Here is a 21,452-nt window from a genome sequence, read left to right as displayed (position 1 = left end):
ACTGTCTTGCCTTTTTTGTGGCATTTATTCCAGCGCTTAGAACAGTGCTTTGCACATCGTAAGAGCTTACATTATTATGTGTTAGAAAGGCGCTTAGTAGCTACAAATCCAGCTGGTCCTTTTCCACTGTCTTGTATTTTTTATGGCATTTATTCCAGCGCTTAGATCAGTGTTTTGCACATAGTAAGGGCTTAATAAATGCCATCATTATTATTATTAAGCACGTACTATGTGCAAAGCACTGTTCTAAGCGCTGGGGAGGTTACAAAGTGATCAGGTTGACCCACGGGGGTGGGGAGCTCACAGTCTTCATCCCCTAGAGAAGCAGCGTGGCTCAGTGGAAAGAGCCCGGGCTTGGGAGTCAGAGGTCATGGGTTCTAATCCCAGTTCTGCCACTTAATAATAATAATGATGGCATTTGTTATAATAATGACATTTATTAAGCGCTTACTATGTGCAAAGCACTGTTCTAAGTGCTGGGGAAGATACAAGGTGATCAGGTTGTCCCACGTGGGGCTCACAACCTTCATCCCCATTTTACAGATGAGATCACTGAGGCTCCGAGAAGTTAAGTGACTTGCCCAAGGTCACATAGCAGACATGTGGCAGAGCGGGATTCGAACCCATGACCTCTGACTCCAAAGCCCATTCTCTTTCCACTGAGCCGCGCTGCTTCTACTTGTCAGCTGTGCGACTTTGGGCAAGTCACTTAACTTCTCTGTGCCTCAGTTACCTCATCTGGAAAATGGGGATGAAGACTGTGAGCCCCACGTCAGACAACCTGATTCCCTTGTAACCTCCCAGCGCTTAGAACAGTGCTTTGCACATTGTAAGGGCTTAATGAATGCCATTATTATTATTATTATTGTATCCTCCAGCGCTTAGAACAGTGCTTGGCACATAGTAAGGGCTTAACAAATGCCATCATTATTATTATTATCTGTAATAATAGTAGTAATAATAATGGCATTTGTAAAGCACTTACTATGTGCCAAGCACTGTTCTAAGCGCTGGGGGGGATACAAGGTGATGAGGTTGTCCCACGCGGGGCTCACAGTCTTAATCCCCATTTTACAGATGAGGTAAGTGAGGCCCAGAGAAGCGAAGTGACTTGCCCAAAGTCACACAGCTGACACGTGGCAGAGCCGGGATTTGAACCCATGACCTCTGACTCCCAAGCCCGGGCTCTTTCCACTGAACCACACTGCTTCTCTAAGCACCTGCCTTGCAGCTCGCTGCTGTCTTGGATACCCTCCTGATAGCTCTGAGTGAAATAAATGAAAAAAAAAACCAAGTTATTGAATCTAACTAGATTTAAGATGCCGATTCCCTGGCCAGTGCCCACTCTGCTGTGGATGTCAGTGTTTGCTTTCTAAAAATCAATCAATCACTCAATGTCGTATTTATTGAGCGCTTACTGTGTGCAGAGCACTGTACTAAGCGCTTGGAAAGTACAAGTTGGCGACATATAGAGACAGGTCCCTACCCAACAGTGGGGTCACAGTCTAAAAGGGGGAGACAGAGAACAAAACCAATCATACTAACAAAATAAAATAAATAGAATAGATATGTACAAGTAAAATAAATAAATAGATAGTTTATAAATAAAATAAATAAATAGTAAAATAAATAAATATGTACAAACACATACACAGAAAAATATATAAAAAGAAGGTGATCCTGGCCCCTACTTATTTCTTTTTGGCCTCAGGCATTGCCCTTTAGAAGTGTTGGAGAGGAGATGGTTTGACTAACACATAATTCCCTCCCAAATGACAGTTCCAGGAAGCCAAATGGCACCCAAATGGCTCACTGGCAATAATGCAGTCCAAAAGCACAGAAGCCGAACCACTGAACAACTCCACTTTGCCGACCTTTTCCGTGTCACCAAAGAGGAAACACCACTTACGTTGGACCTCCGCGACACCCCCTTTCGAAGCTGAGCTGGGAAACTAATGAACATCAAGGAGACAAGCCATCTGCTACTTAATTTACTTATTACCTGGACTCGGTAGCTAATTGAGGACTGTTTGCCCTCCCCATCCCCCCCGCCTTACCTCCTTCAGTCAATCAATCGTATTTATTGAGCGCTTACTCAATAAATGCAGAGCACTGGACTAAGCGCTTGGGAAGTCCAAGTTGGCAACATATAGAGACGGTTCCTGCCCAACAGCGGGCTCACAGTCTAGAAGGGGGAGTTGGTGCTAAATAGTAATGAGGCCGTGTGACCCTAGGGCAAGTCACTTCACTTCTCTGAGCCTCCGTCCCCTCATCTGGAAAATAATAATAATAATGATGGCATTTATTAAGCGCTTACTATGTGGAAAGCACTGTTCTAAGCACTGAGGGGGGGGGTGTTACAAGGTGATGAGGTTGTCCCACTGGGGGCCCACAGTCTTCATCTCCATTTTGCAGATGAGGGAACTGAGGCCCAGAGAAAAGTGAAGTGACTTGCCCAAAGTCACACAGCTGAAATACTATTGATTGACCTTCATTTCATTTAGGGAATCCAGATAAGTTGCATGAGTGCCCTTTGTCTATACTACTCATTCATTCACTCATTCATTCAATCATATTGCTTGAGCACTTATTCTATTGTCTGACTCCCCCCTTCTATTATTATTGTTATTATTATTGTTGTTGTTGTTGTTGTTTATTAGTTAAGTGCTTACCATGTGCCAAGCTGGATAATCGGGTTGTCCCACGTGGGGCTCCCAGTTTTCATCCTGGGACGATTCATCCTCATCGTTTTTCAGATGAGGGAACTGAGGCCCAGAGAAGTTAACTGGCTTGCCAAAATCACGCAGCAGTCAAGTGGCAGAGCCGGGATTAGAACCCACAACCTGAGAAGCAGCGTGGCTCAGTGGAAAGAGCCCGGGCTTGGGAGTCAGAGGTCGTGGGTTCTAATCCCGGCTCCGCCACTTGTCAGCTGTGTGAGTTTGGGCAAATCACTTCACTTCTCTGGGCCTCAGTTACCTCCTCTAGAAAATGGGGATTTCATTCATTCAATCGTATTTATTGAGTGCTTACTGTGTGCAGATCACTGTACTAAGCGCTTGGGAAGTACAAGTTGGCAACATATAGAGACGGTCCCTACCCAACAGTGGGCTCACAGTCTAGAAGGGGGAGACAGATAACAAAACAAAACATATTAACAAAATAAAATAAATAGAATAGATATGTACAAGTAAAATAAATAAACAGAGTAATAAATAGATATGTACAAGTAAAATAAATAAATAAACAGAGTAATAAATCCATACAAACATATATACATATATGCAGGTGCTGTGGGGAGGGAAAGGAGGTAAGACGGGGGGATGGGAGGGGGAGGAGGGGGAGGAGGGGGAGAGGAAGAAGGGGGCTCAGTCTGGGAAGGCCTCCTGGAGGAGGATTCATTCAATCATATTTATTGAGCACTTACTATGTGCAGAGCACTACACTAAGCGCTTGGGAAGTAAGTACTGGGGTAGATACAAGTTAATCAGGCTGGACACAATCCCTGTCCTACGTGGAGCTAACAACCTAAGTAGGAGAGAAAGCAGGTATTTAATTCCCATTTTACAATTGAGGAAAGTGAGGCACAACAAAGTGACTTGCCCAAGGCCACACGGAAAACACTTGGCAGAGTCAGGATTAGAACCCAGGTCCTCTGACTCCAAGGCCCATGATCTTTCCCCTAGGCCAAATGTTTCTCCGTTCTTCGTCCGACCCAGTGCTAATTTCTCCAGCCCTGAGAAGTTAAGATCAGAAACCCTGAAACTCACTTGTTAGGAGGCCAGGGAGAAGCGACAACTTCGGTGACCCTTAATTTGTCCGGACAAATTAAGTCCGGACAAATTAAGTCTCGGGAAGTCAAGCCCAGACCTCACGCTGATAGTTTTCCGGCAGTACTGCTCTCCTGATCTTCCTTTTCACTGGCTCTTTGTTGTTCTCCTTTAATTGCCAAATGAAAGACAGGAAAGAGAAGAGCTGGAGCTTGGTCAGAGAGGATTTTCAGCTCAAAGAGATGGTTTCTCTCCGGGGTGGGCAAACCCGATTTGCCATTCTGTTTCAACTCCCGATGTCCTTGGATGCCAATTACGGCCATTTAAGCCAGCCCTGCGTCCTTTCCAAAGACAGCCACGGTCGCCGGACAGAATGGCCCGAGTGTTTCGCCGATATCTGGACTCGTGGCATTAGGGGGATTCCTTCTCTAAATTAGAGTGACATTCAAGAAGAGACTAATCTCTGAATTTTACCTCGGCTCCAACACCATGGAGCCCAAAGTTTCCAATTCAATGCTCCTTTCCAAAGACAGCCAGAGTCATTGGACAGAATGGCCCGAGTGTTTCGCCAATATCTGGACTTGTGGCATTTGGGGGATTCCTTCTCTAAATTAGAGTGACATTCAAGAAGAGACTAATCTCTGAATTTTACCTCAGCTCCGAGACCATGGAGCCCAAAGTCTCCAATCAGTGTATGCTTTGGATCCTCACCCTAACGGGCTCGTCATCTGAATTTTAGATTTTCAGTTCCGCGAAGCCCGTCGGGGTCAACTTAGTGGACCTGTAGCGAGGCGGCAACGTACCGCAGTGTTTCGTTGCCACAGATGTAATGTAAATGCAGTCTCCCAGGACCAAATTCAGCCTTTAGTAAGAAGAATAGATGGTACGGTTACGTAGGCTGACGTTTTGAGCGGAAGATTGAGGGAATTCTCTTTATTCATTCATTCAGTCGTATTTATTGAGCGCTTACTGTGTGCAGAGCACTGTACTAAGTGCTTGGGAAGTACAAGTATGACTGATAACCGCTTATGCTGAGCTATATTTTCATAGCTAAGTATGCCTACGTCAATTTGAATCTTCTCTTACACGGACTGCTGAGCAATAGCGGAATATTTTTTAGGGGAAAGTGAAATGTCAGTTTCTTCCTTAACCCTTTAAACACTTACCAGATACCAGCTTGTAACAGGAAATTAACCTTCCAGAATTCAGAACTCTCTTTCATAGCTTTTGGACATTGGGAGTATGCTCTTCTGTAAGGTAAATCAGTCAATTGTAAGGCTGGAGTCTTACAATACAGTCGCACACAGTAAGCGCTCAATAAGTACGATTGATTGATTGATTAGAGAGTCAGAAACCACTGTGTTTTTTGCAGAAGTGTGCATGATTGAAGGGCCAATGGTTAAGTGGATTTGTACTGATGTTTTGATTGTAAACTCCCAGAGGGCAGGGGTCATGTTTTCCTTCTACCATTTTTAGACTTCAGATCATTCAGCACAGGGTTTTGGGGGCTATTGATGATGAACACAGAAATGGCATTTTAGGACGGTGTAGTGAATCGAACACGGGCCAGGGAATCAGAAGGTCATGGGTTCTAATCCTCGCTCCACCACTTGTCTGTTGTGAGACCTTGGGCAAGTCACTTCACTTCTCTGTGCCTCAGTTATGTCATCTGTAAAATGGGGATTAAGGCTGTGAGCCCCACTTGGGACGGGGGCTGTGTCCAGCCCGATTTGCTTGCATTCACCTGTCTTCATGTTTTGTTCTAGACTGTGAGCCCGTTGTTGGGTAGGGACCGTTTCTATATGTTGCCAACTTGTACTTCCCAAGCGCTTAGTACAGTGTTCTGTACACAGTCAGTGCTCAATAAATACGATTGAATGAATGAATGAATGGTTAGTACAATGCCTGGCACACAGTGAGCACTTAACAAATACCATTATTATTGAGAACCAGCATGGCGTAGTTTATAGAGGCACAGGCATGGGTGTCAAGGTCGTGGGCTCTAATCCCGGCTCTGCCCTCTGCCTGCTGTGTCTCCTTGGGCCGGTCACTTATCTTCTCTGTGCCTCAGTTACCTCATCTGTAAAATGGGGATTGGAGCTGTGCATCCAATGTGGGACAGGGGCTGCGTCCAACCCGACTGGCTTATAGACTGTATGACTGTATGGCTTCTAGACTGTGGGCCCACTGTTGGGTAGGGACTGTCTCTATATGTTGCCAACTTGTACTTCCCAAGCGCTTAGTACAGTACTCTGCACACAGTAAGCGCTCAATAAATACGACTGAATGAATGAATTGAATGAATATCCACCCCAGTGTTTAGTACAGTGCTTGCCCACAGTAAACACTTAACAAATACCGCAATTATTATCACTGTTTTCCAGGCATTGTATTATGTGCTGCAGTAGATACAAGCTAACCAGGTTGGATTAGGTCCATGTCCCACACAGTCTTAACCCCCATTTTACAGATGAGATCATCGAGGCACCGAGAAGTGAAATGACTTCACCAGGGTCAAACAGCAGACGAGTGTCAGAGCCAGGATTTTAACCCAGGTCTTCCTGATTCCCAGATCCATGCTCTATCCAATAGTCCACGTATCTAGAGAATCCAATCATCAGGAGATAACCTTAAACCCTAGGGGGATAGAAGAAAAAAAATGAAATTGTGAATTTGATCCTTCCCGTGATCCCCTGGTCCCTGGAGTCAAGCCAGGCAGTTCCGCTCCGTAAATCGCTCCCGAAAGAGGCCGAGGAACACTGCCGTGCTAAGCTCCTAGCATCGATCCCAGATAGGGATACGACTGGGGTCAACGCTCGGACGCTTAGTTCAAATTCACATCCATTTCTTAAGAGTAAAACTATTTTATTTTGTTAATATGTTTTGGTTTGTTGTCTGTCTCCCCCTTCTAGACTGTGAGCCCGCTGTTGGGTAGGGACCGTCTCTATACGTTGCCAACTTGTACTTCCCGAATGCTTAGTCCAGTGCTCTGCACACAGTAAGCGCTCAATAAATACGATTGAATGAATGAATGAATGTACCGTGCCGTCACAGGAAGGATCAAATTCAGTGCAACCTTTCTGCTCTAGCTTCCGTGAGCTAAAGCTGTAGATTTTTGTGTTCCTCGTCGGTACTGGAGAACAAATGTGGGTAAAGCATAGGCCTGGGAGTACAGAATCTAACGCCAGGTGTGGATTACAAAGAATAAAATCAATCGATCAATCATATTCGTTGTGCAGAGCACTGTACTAAGTGCTTGGGAGAGTATAATACAGAGCACTGCAGAGTACAGAACAGGAATCCCTAAATTGCAACTCAAATCAGTCGAGAACAGACAGCATAACACATTTGGCAATATGTATGTTGGCTAAAGGAGTCTTTTGGGTAGTCCAGAAATATTTCAAACTCCTAGAGACTGCTGGAGTAAATCCCACCAGAGGACACTATTATAAGATTTCGTACGGCAAGGGAAAATCACTGCAAGTAAATCTCCATCTCTCACAAAGAGTGATGCTTTATATATCAAAATGGGTCTTCTTTTCATATGGGTCTCTGAGACAGACTAATCTTTCCTCTGGATCTAGTATTCATAGCTCCGTGAGACAGCTATCCATAAATATCTCTGGCTACCTCGGCGAGGCTCTGAAACGAACGTCTGACGCGATAAGCAATAACTATAATCCCCGGACAATATCGATTTTTGAAGAAATCTAACTCATTCCTGATATAATGATGTCGGTTGGAAAAAATAAAGCCGGCAAAGATGGCAGTTATAGGTCTGGCTGCCATGAAGTTTTCTTAGCACAAATTCAGCTGAATCCGGGCCTGCGGAATGCATCAGTACAGAGTGCGTATTAATGGAAAATTTGCCAAAAAACAAGCACGGGGCGGGTGAGAGAGGGAACGTTCACTAGCCAGGCATGAAAAAACATCTGCTCCTTGGCTGGAAAGCATCCAAGGACAAACTCCCCGTCCCATGGTACTGAGCTAGAACAGACTAGTCATTGCTGAATAAAAACGACTTTTTTAAAGTGGTATTTCATTCATTCATTCAATCGTATTTATTGAGTGCTTACTGTGCGCAGAGCACTGTACTAAGCGCTTGGGAAGTACAAATCGGCAACATATAGCGATGGTCCCTACCCAACAATGGGCTCACAGTCTACAAGGGGAGGAGCAGCAGGGTCAAGTATCAGTGGCCCGGAAGCGGGGGCTGTGAGGTGGGAAGTGAGAAAGGACAGGAAGGTGGGGTAGGGGTTAATCAATCAATCAATCGCATTTATTGAGAGCTTACTGTGTGCAGAGCACTGTACTAAGCGCTTGGGAAGTACAAGTTGGCAACATATAGAGACGGTCCCTACCCAACGGTGGGCTCACAGTCTAGAAGACTGTGCCACAGATGAGACCCACTGGTCAGATGTTGGGAATTTGTCCTTTCGTGGACAAACCTTTTCATCATAATAATGATGTTTGTTAAGTGCTTATTATGTGTCTGGCACTGTACTAACCACGGGGTGGATACAAGCCAATTGGGTTAGCACGGTCCCTGTCCCATGTGGGCTCATGGTCTCAATCCCCAAGTTACAGATGAGGTAACAGAGGCACAGAGAAATAATGTGACTAGCCCTGGGTTACACCGCAGACAAATGGGAGAGCAGGGACTAGAACCTGTGACCTTCATGCTCGAGATCCTGTCCCCTCTCCTATAATAATAATAATAATGATGATGATGATGGTATTTGTTAAGCACTTACTTTCTGCCAAGCACTGTTCAAGGCACTGAGGTAGATACAAAGTCATCAGTTTATCCCACATGGGGCTCACAGTCTTAATCCCCATTTTACTGATGAGGTAGCTTAGGCACAGAGAAGTTAAGTGACTTTCCCAAGGTCACATAGCAGACAAGTGGCGGAAAAGGGATTGGAACTTGTGTTCTCTGATTTCCAAGCCTGAGTTCTTTCCACTAAGCCATGCTGCTTCCCTACTATCCCTTATCCTACCCTATCTTTCCCACAGCCATCCCCTCCTCCAGTGATGTGGCTGGGGCTTCCTTCTGGGACACTTGATTAATAATTATGGTATTTTGTTAAACTCTCACCCTGTGCACTGGGGTTCTCTGTTGACGGCACTACCATCCTTCCCGTCTCACAATCCCGCAACCTTGGTGTCATCCTCGACTCCGCTCTCTCATTCACCCCTCACATCCAAGCCATCACCAAAACCTGCCGGTCTCAGCTCCGCAACATTGCCAAGATCCGCCCTTTCCTCTCCATCCAAACCGCTACCCTGCTAATTCAAGCTCTCATCCTATCCCGTCTGGACTACTGCACTAGCCTTCTCTCTGATCTCCCATCCTCGTATCTCTCCCCACTTCAATCCATACTTCATGCTGCTGCCCGGATTATCTTTGTCCAGAAACGCTCTGGACATATTACTCCCCTCCTCAAAAACCTCCAATGGCTACGAATCAATCTGCGCATCAAGCAGAAACTCCTCACCCTGGGCTTCAAGGCTGTCCATCACCTCGCCCCCTCCTAGCTCACCTCCCTTCTCTCCTTCTCCAGCCCAGCCCGCACCCTCCGCTCCTCCACCACTAATCTCCTCACTGTACCTCGCTCTCGCCTGTCCCGCCATCGACCCCCGGCCCACGTCCTCCCCCGGGCCTGGAATGCCCCCAATCCCTCTGCCCATCTGCCAAGCTAGCTCTCTTCCTCCCTTCAAGGCCCTGCTGAGAGCTCAGCTCCTCCAGGAGGCCTTCCCAGACTGAGCCCCTTCTTTCCTCTCCCCCTCGTCCCCCTCTCCATCCCCCCGTCTTACCTCCTTCCCTTCCCCACAGCACCTGTATATATGTATATAGGGTTGTACATATTTATTACTCTATTTATTTATTTATTTATTTATTTTACTTGTGCATTTCTATCCTACTTATTTTATTTTGTTGGTATGTTTGGTTCTGTTCTCTGTCTCCCCCTTTTAGACTGCGAGCCCACTGTTGGGTAGGGACTGTCTCTATGTGATGCCAATTTGTACTTCCCAAGCGCTTAGTACAGTGCTCTGCACATAGTAAGCGCTCAATAAATATGATTGATTGATTGATTGATTGATTGGGATTGATGCAAGATAGGTAAGACAGTCTCTGTCCCACACGGGACTCACAGTCCAAGGGGTCGGAATAACAAGAATCAGTTCTCTCCTTCCAACCTATCCTTATTGCTTTCCCAGTACAACCCAGCCAGCACTCTACTCCCCTCGAACGTCAATCTACTTACCATACCTCAATCTTGCCTCTATCTTGCCTCAATCTTGCCACAGTCTTTTTAGACTGTGAGCCCACTGTTGGGTAGGGACTGTCTCTATATGTTGCCAACTTGTACTTCCCAAGCGCTTAGTACAGTGCTCTGCACAAAGTAAGCGCTCAATAAATACGATTGATTGATTGATTGATTGCCTCTCTCTTCCTCAATCCTTGTTTCGTCCGCTGCCCTCCCGCCTTGGAACGCCCTCCGCCTTCATACATGACTGACCCCAACTCAGCGCGGAGCCTCAAACGTCGTAAGCGCTCGATAAATACCACTGATGGATCGACCGAAGGGATGGAGCTGGAGTTGGGATGGTGTTGGCTTTGCTAAACGGGGTGCAGGGGACTTATAAGAGTCCTTCACCCAATTTTCAAAATCCTTATCTTATTAGATGAGGGGCCAAAGTAGGGATAACTGGTTCAACGCCAGTCCTTACCCATCTTGTGTCATCTTTGAGTACGATATTCAGAACAGCTCAAAGTTGGGGCCATCATTTCCTTTTTTCTTGCTAAATCAAGAAATGATAAACCGAACAAAGGCCAGCAACAACAAAAGGGCAATGGTCCTCCATTCAACTAGAGAACCGTGAGAAGTACCAACATTAAAATTCAGTGGTACTTAGAGTTCCCCTCTCAGGGTCGCACCTGGAGAGTTTCCAGTCCTCTACCAGTCTCGGCTATGGGAGGGAGAGTCAAGCAGAGGCCGACCCATTCCATTCCTAGCTTGGCCCGTGGCTAGTGAGTGGAAGGCAATCTGCTACAAGTCAAAACTCACCCGTGCTGGGCAGCAGTGGCTTCGGAGAGAGTCGAGAGCAGAGACTTGAGTTTACTGAGCGGAAACAAGCAATGGTAAACCACGTCTGTATTTTTACTAAGAAAATTCTGTGGATCCACTACCAGAACGATTGCAGATGGAGAGCGGGGCGTTCGGGGAGAGATGTGTCCGTGGCGTCGCTGTGGGTGGGAAATGACTCGACAGCATAAGACAAGACAAGCACTAGAGTACTAAATGAGCTTACTATGGGGGATGGCTGGTAAGGTTGGCGGACACAAGCAAGCCAAATAACATTGCATTGGATATCCACCACACTTCCCGCATGCAAGAGGAAAGTAAATCCTTTTTGGTGGTAATAATAATAATAATGATGGCATTTATTAAGTACTTACTATGTGCAAAGCACTGTTCTAAGCACTGGGGGAGATACAAGGTGATCAGGTTGTCCCACGGGGGGCTCACAGCCTTAATCCCCATTTTACAGATGAGGTAACTGAGGCACAGAGAAGATAAGTGACTTGCCCATCCCCCCACCTTACCTCCTTCCCTTCCCCACAGCACCTGTATATATGTATATATGTTTGTATGTATTTATTACTCTATTTATTTATTTATTTTACTTGTACATATCTATTCTATTTATTTTATTTTGTTAGTATGTTTGGTTTTGTTCTCTGTCTCCCCCTTTTAGACTGTGAGCCCACTGTTTGGGTAGGGACTGTCTCTATATGTTGCCAGCTTGTACTTCTCAAGCGCTTACTACAGTGCTCTGCACATAGTAAGCGCTCAATAAACATGATTGATTGATTGATTAATTGATTGCCCAAAGTCACACAGCAGACAAGTGGCAGAGACGGGATTTGAACCTATGACCTCTGACTCCAAAGCCCGGGCTCTTTCCACTGAGCCATGCTGCTTCTCCAAGAGGACAAAATATGGGAATAACCAACAGTAACCTCTCCCTCGGCCTGGGTGGGCAATATGGATACTTTTATTATTTAAAAGAGTTTTTTCCTCTCCTCATTATAGTTCACTAAGCTACCTTTCCTAAAATACTAAGTGGGTCTTTAGTGCCGTTTTTCCTCACCCAGGGTTATTTTGATTTCTTTCCTTATTGAAGGAGTGAAGAAAATGGCTAGCTATAAAATCACTTCGTCACAACAGCCTTCCAAAGCTAAAGCATCCTTAACATTTCCCAATTGTCGACAGTGGAATTATCAGATGAAGAAAGAAACGTATCGAGCCCTAAAGAGTTATTCCGGAAAGAAAAGAGGCAGAAGGCAGAAAAGTGCCCCGAAGAGATATTCCAGAAAGAACGGAGAAAGGAATCAGGAAAGTACTCCCAAGGGGCTGTGGTGGTGAGATCATTGTCTCGACCTCAATAATAATAATAATAATTTTGGTATTTGTTAAGCACTTACTAGGTGCAAAGCATGTGGGGCCACATATTCACATTCCCCTACAGATAAGGAAAAAAGGCTTATTTTATTTTCACGGGCGAGGACTGAGAGTGGACGGTAATCATGAGACCTGAGAAGAAGTTGGACGCTACAGTGGAACTAGGTGACAGCAATCTGGACCTATAGAAGCATTTAGTCGATGGCATTTATTAAGTACTTATGGTGCGGAGCTCTGTATTGGGTTCTTGGGAGAGTACAGTTTTATTTTATGGTATCTGTTAAGTGCTTACTCTGTGTCAAGCACTGTTCTAAGTGCTGAGGTAGATAAAAGTTAACCAGATCAGAGACTGTCCCTGTCCCACTTGGGGCTCACATTCTAAGTGAGAGGGAGAACAGGTATTGAATCCCCATTTTTCAGTTGAGGAAACTGAGGCCCAGAGAAGCTAAGTGACTTACCCAAGGTCACACAGCAGATGAACGGTAGCACCAGGTTAGAACACAGATCCTCTGACTCCAGGCCGTTGTTTTAACTGTTAGGCTTCTTGTTGAAAATGGAGTCACGGTCCAGGACCTCAAGGAGTCTCTCAGTCTTTCAATCTTGCAATCTTCACTTCCCACTAGAATCACTGCCTGTTAGAGGGTAGCATACACCCCCGCCTTGTTGGGTGAAGGGGGAAGAGGGAAAGCTGATTTCGGAGGGGAAATTTCAAAATCAGTTTGAAAAAATCAAAAGCCTCGAGGTCAACCAATGTTTCTTAAGAAAACATCAATCACTGAAAAATGTGACTTGGCCCAGGGAAAGACTTCTTGTTCAGGAACTACCTATTTGGGATTATTGACGGTTGAACGTTAGGATATAGATTGATCAACAAATGACTTTTTCTAAAATAATAATAATAATGGTGGCATTTATTAAGCGCTTACTATGTGCAAAGCACTGTTCTAAGCACTGGGGAGGTTACAAGGTGATCAGGTTATTCCACGGGGGCTCACAGTCCTAATCCCCGTTTGACAGATGAGGGAACTGAGACCCGAAGAAGTAAAGTGACTTGCCCAAAGTCACACAGCTGACAATTGGAGGAGCTGGGATTTGAACCCATGACCTCTGACTCCAAAGCCCGGGCTCTTTCCACTGAGCCACGTTGTTAAGCGGCACGGTTCAGAGAAGCAGCACGGCTCAGTGGAAAGATCCCGGGCTTTGGAGTCAGAGGTCATGGGTTCAAATCCCGGCTCCGGCACTTGTCAGCTGTGTGACTTTGGGCAAGTCACTTCACTTCTCTGGGCCTCAGTTCCCTCATCTGTAAAATGGGGGTGAAGACTGTGAGCCCTACGTGGGATAACCTGATCATCTTGTAACCTCCCCGGTGCTTAGAACGGTGTTTTGCACATAGTAAGCGCTTAATAAATGCCATTATTATTATTATTATTATTACTACGTGTTAGGCACTGTACTAAGTGCTGGGATGGATACGGACAATCCAGTTGGTCGCGGTCCATATGTCCCACATGGGACTCACACTCCTATTCCCCATTTTACTGATGAGGCACAGGGAAGTTAAGCGACTTCCCAAAGTCAGAGCCGACAAGCAGCAGAGTCGGGATAAGAACCTCGATTCTCTGATTCCGAGGCCCAGGCTCCATCTACCATGCCATGCTGCTTCTCACAGGCCAAGGGGCTAAGTAAGGCAGAGTGATAGAGACAAAATAGAAAAGCAACTGATTACTAGTACTACTGCTACTACTAATAATGGCATTTACAGAGTGAGCAATAGAGAAAAAGACACATAATATAGAAAAATTGACAAAAACTGAGCAATGTAGAGGCACACAAAATAGAAAAAGGCTGAGTCTAATGCAGAGAGATAGAGAAACACACAAAAAAAGAAACAGTTTGAAGAAAGGAAGTAGATCAGAGAGACATGCTGCTGCCTGGTAGGTGACAGAATAATAATAATAATAATAATAATAATAATAATGATGGCATTTATTAAGCGCTTAGTATGTGCAAAGCACTGTTCTAAGCTCTGGGGAGGTTACAAGGCGATCAGGTTGTCCCACAGGGGGCTCACAGTCTTCATCCCCATTTTCCAGATGAGATAACTGAGGCACAGAGAAGTTAAGTGACTTGCCCAAAGTCACACGGCCGACATTTGGCGGAGCCTGGATTTGAACCCATGAACTCTGACTCCAAAGCTCGTGCTCTTTCCACTGAGCCACGCTGCTTCTCCAGGCCAGACAGAAGTTACCCTCAATCAGAAAACGTGACTGCTTCATGAGCATCAGCTAAATTCTGGGTTATTTTCAGGACAGATGGATCTTGGATAGTGAACAGCATTCATGAAGCATCCAACTATGAATGTGTCTGTTTATTGTTGTATTGTTGCCTGTCTCCCCCCTAGACTGTGAGCCCGTTGTTGGGTAGGGATTGTCTCTATCTGCTGCTGAATTGTAGTAATAATAATAATAATGATGATGATGGCATTTGTTAAGCGCTTACTATGTGCAAAGCACTGTTCTAAGCGCTGGGGAGGATACAAGGTGATCAAGTTGTCCCACGTGGGGCTCACACTCTTAATCCCCATTTTACAGATGAGGTAGCTGAAGCTCAGAGAAGTGAAGTGACTTGCCCAAGGTCACACAGCAGACTTGGGAGTCGGAAGGTCATGGGTTCTAATCCCGGCTCCGCCACTTGTCTACTGTGTGACCTTGGGCAAATCACTTCACTTCTGTGGGTCTCAGTTACCTCATCTGGAAAACGGGGATTAAGACTGTGAACCCCATGTGGGACAACTTGACTACCTTCTATCTACCCCAGTGGTTAGAACGATGTTTGGCACGTAGTAAACCTTAACAAATGCCATTATTATTATTATTATTAATATTAAGTGCTTATGTGGTTTGGATCCATGTGCATAGGCTTAGTAAAGTGCTCAGCACACAATAAACACTCAATAAATACCACCGATTGATTGAAGGAAGGATCAGTAGGAAAAATGAGGGTTTAGTTAAAGACCTCTTGGGGGAGGTGGGATTTTTAGGATGGTGGTGGGGGGCTGAGCATTGAGTTTTACCATAAGGCTTGCTTTCACTACCTGTTTTGGCGAGGGCACTATTAGGCAACGTTTTCCAACAATGGGAACGTTTTGGGATCGGGAGTCATATACCGTCGGAATGAACGGTTGTGCACATGGGCTTGGGTTTTTGAATGTAGTGTCAGATATGGGAAAGTACCACAGTGGGACTCGTGGTCAGGGAATGTGTCGGTTCATTGTTACATTCAACTCTGCCAAGGGCTTAGTACAGTGCTTGGCACACAGCGCTCAGTAAATACGATTGAATAAATGACTTTCCTTCAACATGGAGTTTTGCAAGAACACTAGCTCTCTATCTTTATAGGAGAACTGAGAATAGTATTAATTCTCAATAGTAGGTTACAAGAGAAGCAGCGTGGCTCAGTGGAAAGAGCATGGGCTTGAGAGTCAGAGGTCAGGGGTTTGAATCCTGGCTCTGCCGCTTGTCAGCTGTGTGACCTTGGGCAAGCCACTTAACTTCTCTGGGCCTCAGTTACCTCATCTGTAAAATGGGGATTAAGACTGTGAGCCCCACATTGGACAACCTGATCACTTTGTATCCCCCCGGCGCTTAGAACAGTGCTTTGCACACAGTAAGCCCGAGCTCTTTCCACTGAGCCACGCTGCTTCTCTGTATTTGTGCTTTCCAAGTGCTTAGTACGGTGCTCTGCACACAGTAACTGCTCAATAAATATGATTGAATGAATATTCTACTCTCCCAAGCACTTAGTACAGTGCTCTGCACACAGTAAGTGCTCAGTAAATAAGATTGAATGAATATACATTAGACCATCAACATTTAAATACCAACTCTGAGCCCCCTCCTTCCTCTCCCCCTCCTCCCCCTCCCCATACCCCCGCCTTACCTCCTTCCCCTCCCCACAGCACCTGTTTATATGTATATATGTTTGTACAGATTTATTACTCTATTTATTTATTTATTTTACTAGTACATATTTACTATTCCATTTATTTAATTTTGTTAATATGTTTTGTTTTGTTGTCTGTCTCCCCCTTCTAGACTGTGAGCCCCCTGTTGGGTAGGGACCATCTCTAGATAATAATAATAATAATAATAATGGCATTTATTAAGTGCTTACCATGTGCAAAGCACTGTTCTAAGTGCTGGGGAGGTTACAAGGTGATCAGGTTGTCCCACGGGGGGCTCACAGTCTTCATCCCCACTTTCCAGATGAGGGAGCTGAGGCCCAGAGAAGTTAAGTGACTTGCCCAAAGTCACCCAGCTGACAGTTGGTGGAGCCGGGGTTTGAACCCATGACCCAACTTGTACTTCCCAAGCGCTTAGTCCAGTGCTCTGCACACAGCAAGCACCCAATAAATACGATTGATTGATTGATTGATTTGCACTCCAAGGATTAGATTGGGCCTAAACCAGGCTAGAACGGATGGAATCAGGCCAGGCTTCCCTGGGTGTGAAGGACATACCAGCGCTTAGAACAGTGCTTTGCACATAGTAAGCGCTTAATAAATACCATCATCATCATACCGCGTGCAGAGTGCTGTGCTAAGCACCTGGGAGAGTACAACATAACAGTTGGTAGACGGGTTCTCTGCCCACAACAAGATTACCATCTAGACCCTTCTGAAAATGACTGTATTAACTGTCTTGCCAACTTGGACTTCCCAAGCGCTTAGTACAGTGCTCTGCACACAATAAGCGCTCCATAAATATGATTGAATGAATGAATGAATGAACGCTGGGAATGTTTTGTTTGGAGGGATGTTTTTCCTCCTTCAAATAGCACCATAGGCATCCAACTGCATGGGTGCCACGGAGGTGGACAGCCCCCACTGTTTCTGAGGCAGATTTCCAAACTTGCGGACCCTTTCATTCATTCAATCATATTTATTGAGCGCTTACTGTGTGCAGAGCACTGTAATAAGCATTTGGGAAGTACAGGTTGGCAACATATAGAGATGGTCCCTACCCAACACTGGGCTCACGGTCTAGAACCTAGAGTCTAGGACCCTTGATCTCCAACCACATCCAAGAGTTTCCAGTCATAGCTGAAAAGGCCCAAAATGGTGGCTTTTGATCATGAGCTCCTTAGGAGCCAGTACACTGTGTTCTTTTCTAAAATCTGTATCCCCTCTTCGCCACTGGGCCCAAAATGAAAGGTTGGCCCCTCTGAAGAGTATGTGAGTCAAAGCCAGCAAAAATAGAGTTCTCAATTATTGATGTAATCCACAAATCAGAGTTCATTCATTCATTCATTCATTCATTCATTCATTCAATCGTATTTATTCATTCATTCAATCGTATTTATTGAGCACTTACTGTGTGCAGAGCACTGTACTAAGCGCTTGGGAAGTCCAAGTTGGCAACATATAGAGAGCACAGGACTAAGTGCTTGGGAGAGTCCAAAAGAACAATAAACAGACACATTCCCTGCCTATAATGAGCTTACAATCTAGAGGGGGAGATAAACATTAATATAAATAGATCACTCTCGGCTTCAAGGCTGTCCGTCACCTTGCCCTCTCCTACCTCACCTCCCTTCTCTCCTTCTCCAGCCCAGCCCGCACCCTCCGCTCCTCCGCCGCTAATCTCCTCACCGTCCCTCGTTCTCGCCCGTCCCGCCATTGATCCCCGGCCTGAAATACCCTCCCTCTGCCCATCCGCCAAGCTAGCTCTCTTCCTCCCTTCAAGGCCCTACTGAGAGCTCTCCTACTCCAGGAGGCCTTCCCAGACTGAGCCCCCTCCTTTCTCTCCCCCTCCTCCCCCTCTCCATCCCCACCGTCTTACCTCCTTCCCTTCTCAACAGCACCTGTATATATGTGTATATTTTTGTACATATTTATTACTCTATTTATTTATTTTACTTGTACATATCTATTCTATTTATTTTATTTTGTTAATATGTTTGGTTTTGTTCTCTGTCTCCCCCTTCTAGACTGTGAGCCCACTGTTGGGTAGGGACTGTCTCTATATGTTGCCAACTTGTACTTCCCAAGCGCTTAGTACAGTGCTCTGCACACAGTAAGCGCTCAATAAATACGATTGATTGATTGGTTGATAAATCAATTATAGATATGTATATAAGTGCTGTGGGGCTGGGAAGGAGGATGAATAAGTCAGGATGACGCAGAAGGGAGTGGGGGAAGAGGGAAGGAGGGCTTAGTAGGGGAAGGCCTTTTGGAGAAGATGAACCTTCAATAACTCTTTGAAGTTGTACTCTAACTTGTACTTCCCAAGCGCTTAGTACAGTGCTCTGCCCACAGTAAGCGCTCAATAAATATGATTGAATGAATGAATGAAGTGGGGGAGAGTAATTGTTTGTCAGATTTATGGAGGGAGAGCTTTCCAGGCCAGAGGCAGGATGGGGGGCGAGGGGTTATCAGTGAGGTGGACGAGATCTCGAGGTACAGTGAGAAGATTAGCGTTTAGAGGAGAGAAGTATGCGGGCTGGGTTGTATTAGGAAATAATAATAATGTATATATGTATATATGTTTGTACATATTTATTACTCTATTTATTTTACTTGTACATATCTATTCTATTTATTTTATTTTGTTAGTATGTTTGGTTTTGGTCTCTGTCTCCCCCCTTTTAGACTGTGAGCCCACTGTTGGGTAGGGACTGTCTCTATATGTTGCCATCTTGTACTTCCCAAGCACTTAGTACAGTGCTCTGCACACAGTAAGTGCTCAATAAATACGATTGATTGATTGGTTGATTGATTTTGATCAGTAGGAAAAATGAGGGTTTAGTTAAAGACTTCTTGGGGGAGGTGGGATTTTTAGTAGGGCTTTGAAGGTGTTAGAGATAGGAGGAATTAATAGAGTATATAGGTCAGCGCTTAGAACAGTGCTTTGCACATAGTAAGCACTTAGCAAATACTATTATTATTATTATTATTATATGCATGATGGGCCTTGTGAGTACTTACAGTGTGGCAGTTGAGGGGCTATAAGGAGAAGAAATTGGGGGAGAAGCCCTTCTGGAGGTGTGATTTCAGAAGAATTTAGAAGATGGGGAAGACTATGGTCTGTCAGATGGGACGGGGGACGGAGTTTCAGACAACACTTTCAGACAACAGAACAGTGCTTTGCACATAGTAAGCGCTTAATAAATGTCATCATTATTTATTTATTTATTCAGGCAATGGGGAAGGATGAGTTCCTATCTGTCCTTTTCAATGCCATTTCCACTTCAAAAGTCTACATTTTTTCTGGCCCAGACAGAAAGCAAGCTCTGAGATTCAGCTATCACCTGACCCCAGGCACTATAGGTTCTGATGCATCTGGTACTTTGTACTTCCCAAGCGCTTAGTCCAGTGCCCTGCACACAGTAAGCGCTCAATAAATACGATTGAATGAATGAATGAATGAATCTGGTCTGACTCACTGAGACTACAGGTGCCTGGGGGAAGGCACTCGCAGTCTTCTTGTGTTCTTTGTGGTTTGCATCTCCCTTTATAAAATCTGCCTCTCCATCCTGCCCCTCCTGTTCCTGGGAATCCATGTTAGTGTCAGGGGGGCAACTTAACCTTCCTACCCAAGGGAGGGCAGGTGGGTCGGTGGATGTTGGGCCAAACACTTGTTTAATTAGGGATTCTTCTTACCTTAGGACAGGAAATGAGAGAATTCTGAAAGTACAAAGATGTGGAGGATGGCTTCCAACAGTGGGAGGAAATTGCTAACAAGCTCACTGTATACTCTGTATACTCAGAAAAAGAAGTTGTCATGGTTTCGGGGCCCTTGGAGCATCTGCAGTTTGTTTCTGAGCAGTTTAATCAAGCCAGAAATGGTGCACTGTGGCAGGAGGTTTAGGCGGCTAATGTCTCTGTGCATCAGAGGGTGCTGACTCTACCTGTCTTAGTCCTTTCTGTTTAATAATAATAATAATAATAATGGCATTTATTAAGCGCTTACTATATGCCAGTTTCTCTGTTTCTCAGTTTCACTGAGTACTGTTTCTCAGTGGATATGGGAGCTTTTTTCTCCTTTTGGGCTAAATCAACCGTACCGTTCATTTGGCTGCGAAGTCGAAGGCTCTGTCTTTTATAATGGCATTTATTAAGTGCTTACTATGTGCAAAGCACTGTTCTAAGTGCTGGGGAGGTTACAAGGTGATCAGGTTGTCCCACGGGGGGCTCACAGTCTTCATCCCCATTTTACAGATGAGGGAACTGAGGCCCAGAGAAGTGAAGTGACTTGCCCAAAGTCACACAGCTGACAAGTGGCGGAGCCGGGATTTGAATCCATGACCTCTGACTCCAAAGCCCGGGCTCTTTCCACTGAGCCACTCTGCTTCTGTCTTTTCTATTGAAGCCATGCGGCATCATGGATAGAGCGCGGCCCTAAAGTCAGAAGATCACGGGCTCTAATCCCAGTTCTGCCCCATGTCTGCTGTGTGACCTTGGGCAAGTCACTTCACTTCTCTGGGCCTCTGTTACCTCATCTGTAAAATGGCAATTGAGACTGTGAACCCCGCATGAGACAGGGACACTGTGTCCATCATGATTTGCTTGTGTCCACCCTAACGCAGTGTGGCTCAGTGGAAAGAGCCCAAGCTTTGGAGTCAGAGGTCATGGGTTCAAATCCCGGCTCCGCCACTTGTCAGCTGTGTGACTTTGGGCAAGTCACTTCACTTCTCTGGGCCTCAGTGACCTCATCTGTAAAATGGGGATTGAGACTGTGAACCCCGCATGGGACAGGGACTGTGTCCATCATAATAATAATAATGGCATTTGTTAAGTGCTTACTATATGCAAAGCACTGTTCTAAGCGATTTGCTTCTGTCCACCCTGATGATTAGTACAGTGCTTGGCATATAGAAGGTGCCTAACAAGTACTATTATTATTGTTATTATTATTATTATGTAACATCTCATCTCTCCACCTTGTTTCACTCCCTACTATATCACCTATGCACTTTAGTGCGTATCCCTATAATTTTATGCACTCACGCTAACCCCTCAACCCCACAGCCTTTACATATGTATCTTTATACTCTGCTGCATCCCCTATCTGAAATTTATTTTAATGCCTGCATCGCCCCACTACATTGTGGGGTGTCTACCAACTCTGTTGTACGTTCCCATGAGCTTAATACAGTGCTCGGCACACAGTAACTGCTCCTTCAGTGTCAGGGATCGATTAATTTTAATATTTTC

At 45.2% G+C, this 21,452-nt stretch overlaps 1 non-coding gene across 1 annotated transcript; it reads left to right on the top strand.

The window, feature by feature from the left end:
• The first annotated feature begins 10,692 nt into the window (after window positions 1-10,692).
• On the top strand, window positions 10,693-10,830 carry LOC119927609. Its single transcript, XR_005450596.1, has one exon. It is a non-coding gene; the product is annotated as a small nucleolar RNA SNORA7 (small nucleolar RNA).
• Window positions 10,831-21,452: the final 10,622 nt, after the last annotated feature.

Source organism: Tachyglossus aculeatus, chromosome 4 (assembly GCF_015852505.1).
Source record: "Tachyglossus aculeatus isolate mTacAcu1 chromosome 4, mTacAcu1.pri, whole genome shotgun sequence".
NCBI lineage: Eukaryota > Metazoa > Chordata > Mammalia > Monotremata > Tachyglossidae > Tachyglossus > Tachyglossus aculeatus.
Note: the sequence above shows the minus strand (reverse complement) of the source record. Positions and strands in the feature narration are given on the sequence as shown.